This window comes from Limulus polyphemus, unplaced genomic scaffold (genome assembly GCF_000517525.1).
Source record: "Limulus polyphemus unplaced genomic scaffold, Limulus_polyphemus-2.1.2 Scaffold86, whole genome shotgun sequence".
Taxonomy (NCBI): domain Eukaryota; kingdom Metazoa; phylum Arthropoda; class Merostomata; order Xiphosura; family Limulidae; genus Limulus; species Limulus polyphemus.
The window spans coordinates 1,100,968-1,106,345 of NW_013665696.1; the positions used below are offsets into that span (position 1 = coordinate 1,100,968).

A 5,378-nucleotide genomic window follows, 5' to 3' on the forward strand; every position below is an offset into this window, starting at 1 on the left:
GAACCAACGTTCACACGTTGGAAACGATTATCATCGGAACGTTTGTGAGGCACCTAAACACCTTCTTTATAGAGTTTTCCCATATTCTTTAGATGTTTACGTATTGTTTCATGAGAGACATGCAATTTCATGGCCATTTCGCGAGTGTGTTGTATTTGGTTAGACTCAACAACCATCTTCAGAGCATCAATATCAATTCCAACATGTCGACCCCTGCCATCACAGTTTTTGAACGAAAGTTGCTGAACCATCGTTGACACTTACGAACATTCAAAGCATTTCCATAAACTTCTTTGACATTCTTTGTGGCTACAGGTGCGTCATTTCCCTGTTTGTATTCATACCGAATGTGTGTCTCGTCGTGTGCCATCACTATGAGGGATTAAAGTATACTAAACGTTACACATTATAAAGGCTACACTACCGTGACGTTTAGGCGGTTCGTCTAACTATTATACGTGATGTACGTTTTTCGGGGGTGGTTAATGAAAGTGTTCCAAAATGCGACATTAATTTCTTGACGACCTTATATGTACCTCTAAATCTGTATATGTTGCAGCTCAAAAATAACTGAGTGCAGAAAATCCGTATTTCGATGTAAAATCCTATGAAGAGCAGAATAATTAAAAGTTTCCATTAATGAAATGTGTATATTACAGAGACTAGAAATAACTTCACGATAAGCGGTGTCCTTTACTTCAACATACAAAAAATACAATTATGAGTCCATTTTTTTTTCATATCTTATATCTCAAACTTTTACGACACAGAATAATGACCTATACACGTGCACTTCGTACGAAAAGGTTATCTTAGCCCAATGTGACTTACACCAATCAACACTCCTGTGTCAGCCCGTATCACAGCATGGGTGCGTCTACATGGTATTAGCCTTGATGTTGACTGAAGCAACATTCATAATGATTTCGTTCACACCAAAATTCTGACAAGAAAGACTAAATTATTGTTGTAAAAGACAATAGAATCAATATGATTAACTTGACAAACCTCGTCGTAAGCATTTTTTCCCGCCCAGAATGATAACAGTGCAATCATTACTATTTATTTTAAAGTAAAAAATATAAATAAATACTATAATATTCATAGGATACCCGCGCTACCGGTTTCAAAGCCCCCTCATGATTCACAGAGACCACAATGTAGCAATTAAGACCCTCCATTATCCCCAATTATTTCTTTAGCTACTCCAGTAAAAGTCCATCTCCGTAGAAAAACTAGTTAGGACATCCTCCCATGGAACCTGAGCATGTGTGCAAAGTTTAGTTTCGCTAGTTTGTAGTGAGGGTACGAACATAGTTTCCAAGATGACGCCCCCGAGGTCTAGAGGAGGTCCAGAAACACAAATTCCGATGTCAAATTCGGGTTCAGTGATCCTCAAAACCTACTATTAGATCCATCCATCATGTCTGTGTAACCTTAATCGTGGGCTACGCCACATAAACAAAAGAACATCCCCCTGACATCCCGAGCCAGCCCGCCAAGTTTAGTCATGCTAGTTCCAGAAATGAAGGGAACAATTCTATGATAATGTTTATTTCGAAAAATGTTTTTATGATCTTCTCTGTAGATCAGAGATTTTCCCTTATACAATCATCATGAATCATGCGTAACGTATATTTTGCTATACAACGCATGATAAGGGCTGCCTGGTCAGAGGCATAACGAAAACATGTTTGTGCAAGAAACTAGCCATTGTTTGTAAATAAATGGTCTATGCACAAGAATACAGATTAAGGCATAAAATGTTTATTTATTCATCTATCTATAAACAAAGTTCTTCACTGAAATTTAAAATGTTTATTTCCTGGAAAATTACCTAGGTTCAACCAACTTCACAGATCGTTAGAAATGCCCAGCAATGATACGGAGTTGTTGTGGTCATAGTAAATTATTTCACTTTTTTTAATGCACATTTTGTAATTATGGAAACAAACTCAGTTGTTGCGAAGAGAACAAAAAAAGGAAATTTTATTATCGGTTCTCATTCTTATTCAGTTAACAATTCTAGAATTTTACACGCCGTATATAAAAGCTGTAGGAATTTTGAATACGTTTCTCAGGTCACGAATCAATAAAGCCTAAAACATCATTCGTAAATAATGTTTTTTTGCAAACAAACGTAGGAACGTTACACACATAAATATACCTTATGTCAATCAAAACTTGTATGACTAAAAAAACGTATACTAATGTACACGTATGTTAGTGAGCGTTTATATTACAGTTCTTTCATCTTTATTTTCACACAGTAAATTACTTTTTATCATAACAACGTTTGTAAACTTTCCGGGGCTCAAGAGTAACTACAGTTCGAAGCTTAATCCTATAGAAATATGAGCTGAGTTCAATCTACTATGAAGATTTTAAGACCAATTCATAAGGTGGGCTATAAGCTTTTCTTAGTGTATTTAATACAAAATAATTAGATTAATAAATATACAACTTTGAATTTGTATAATAACGAGGACTGGTAATGGAAAAATAAATTCTGAATTTTGGTATCATTATAATGTTGTTTTTGTTTTGTATATATATATATAACATGAGTCTATATAAATCAAATTACTTTGTAAGTCATCTTTCAAGGCAACATTACTTAAAGTTCCAGGTGGGACAGCGGTAAATCATCGGATTTACAACGCTAGAATCAGGGGCTCGATTCCACTCGGTGGGCACAGCAGATAGCCACATCTGACTTTGCTATAAGAAAACACACACACACATTACTTTAAATGTTCCTAGTACTCTTTCCGTATGCAAATGATGTCTTAACCTTCTAAACACTGACCTCATCTGACATGCATGTCGAAATTAAATTTTTTCGAGCTTTAGTGAAATTTTAAATTTAAAAAAAATCAAAAGTCTATAAATAGATAATATACCACCAAAAGTGTTGACAACTATATTTGTCGTTTTCCTTTAGCTTTCTTAAATTACATGGTTGATTTGTTTGTTTGTTTGGAATTAAGCGCAAAGCTACACAATGAGTTATCTGTGCTCTGCCCACCACCGGTATCGAAATCCGGTTTCTAGCGTTGTAAGTCCGCAGACATACCGCTGTGCCATTGGGGGGCTACCTGGTTGAGGATAAGAAAATTCGCAGAGCCAATGGCTCACACAATTCTTTGTTTATGAAAGCCGGTCTCAAAAAGATAATGCTTGCACATCAAAACTTAAGTGGAAACAGCATTAAAAACCAGGAACTTTATTTTTTTATCTATCACAACGTTCTTTAATGCTCGTTTGTTTTCGGGGCGAAAGGGGGAGTTTTGAGCATTATTATATTTCTGATTTTGGCCTATCTCTGATATACAGAGTAAATATATTATGTTTTAACCACTTGCTTACCATAAAAGGTGTATTTGGTGCGCCCGCTATTTCTATTCTCAGCGTCCATAAGGACATACTTTTGATAAGATTTTCACATTGAATCCAGTGATAAATGATTTCTTGTGCTTTTATTCAATATAAAATTTCTAACATTTCATCAAAATTCCCAGTTTACTCTGATTTCTGGGATACAAAATCGATATTGGTGAAAGGGTTAAGGAAAGTTATAGTATGCAACCAAAAAGGCCATACATACATTTTATTTCTTTAAGTTCCTACCTAGCCCATAATTTGGTTTTTATCCCCAATGTTATCCTACCAAGACACAGCCTTCTTCTAGTTAAAAAAAAATCGCTTTACACTGCACGCTAGAATGAAAGGTTTAAAAGTTATCGTACTATACTATACCAAAGCATATTTTCCACTCTGATGCATCTCCTCTCATGCTCAACATTATACTCAGGTCGACACCATAAAAACGTTACTTTGTTCTTATTTCACATCTTTAACGTGACCTTATTATTGGACATGTTGCTTGTTTTCAAAATATTTTGAGACCACAGGTTTCTGAGAAGGATGAATCATAACAAAAGAGATCCATAAGTAAGGGTGGAAAACCCCGCTTAAAGAGGGTACTAAACGTTTAGCCTAAGACTGAGAGGTCATAAAAGCTTTTCTGTAGCTTGCTTGTTACTCATAATTAAGATTATCTATTAATAATTGTTATTGTAGATTTTTAGCACAGTTTCAACACAGTAGAAAATAGTATATTAAGAACAGAGTTTCAACTCGTTTAAACTTTGCTTTTCATCATAAGTTTCAACACATTGAGAAGCCGGGTGTAAAGAGCAGAGTTTCATTTTGGTTTGGTATATTTTGAATTTTGCGCAAAGCTACACGAAGACTAACTGCGCTAGCCGTCCTAATATAACAGTGAATTATTTGAGGTTCATTTTAGAAAATTCATTATGCCTGTTTTAAAATGTTTAAGAATTTTATTACAAATAGAAAATAAAATAAAAATCCGACAGCTATTACAATGTCAGCCGAAAATATATAACATGTGTACTTACAAAATTGCATGAAATAAGATTAAAAAAAATAAATATGTGTGCAACGGTGTGTAAACAATGACAGATATGAAAAAATATATATATTCGTCTTGAAAAGCGTTACCTGTATCCCATTAAGGAAATCAATACATGTGACTGCATCACTTGGCTGCAAATATTCAGTGAGGCGTGCATCAAATTCCACAGATAAATTACCAAAATATCTTATTTAGTGCACCAACTACTTTGTCTTTCCTTGGTAAGTATATCTTCGAGCACATGGTTCATCCATTTGAAAATCATGTAGCATGTGAATCACAAGTAAAAAATATCATTACACATGTTCATGATGACTATTTCTTATTGATATTAGTGCTAATGGACTGAGGATTCTTAATTTTTTTCAACATTATATATATTAATACCAGCTGGAGTATCCGTTCCCTGGACGGAAGTTTTGTAAATTCATGATTAATGAAAGGTTATGAAAGGACCTGAAAAGTTGCTTCCTATATATGTAATTGTAAAAAACGCCCATAAAAATTGTAAAATACAAAATGTGAAACCGCAATTTTGCGTGCATCTCTGCATAGACCCAAAAAAACCTTCCTGCCAAATTTGGTGAATATCTATCAACAGGGGGCGAAGTAGTGGTAAAAATGAAAAACGCCCATAAAAATTGTAAAATACAAAATGTGAAACCACAATTTTGCGTGCATCTCTGCATAGACCCAAAAAAACCTTCCTGCCAAATTTGGTGAATATCTATCAACAGGGGGCGAAGTAGTGGTAAAAATGAAAAACGCCCATAAAAATTGTAAAATACAAAATGTGAAACCACAATTTTGCGTGCATCTCTGCATAGACCCAAAAAAACCTTCCTGCCAAATTTGGTGAATATCTATCAACAGGGGGCGAAGTAGTGGTAAAAATGAAAAACGCCCATAAAAACCACAAAACGCAAAACTGAAAATT

At 34.7% G+C, this 5,378-nt stretch overlaps 1 protein-coding gene across 1 annotated transcript in view; it reads right to left on the reverse strand.

The window, feature by feature from the left end:
• Positions 1 to 5,378, reverse strand: part of LOC106468257 (hillarin-like) — a 42,730-nt gene that overhangs the window by 36,406 nt on the left and 946 nt on the right. The window lies entirely within an intron of this gene.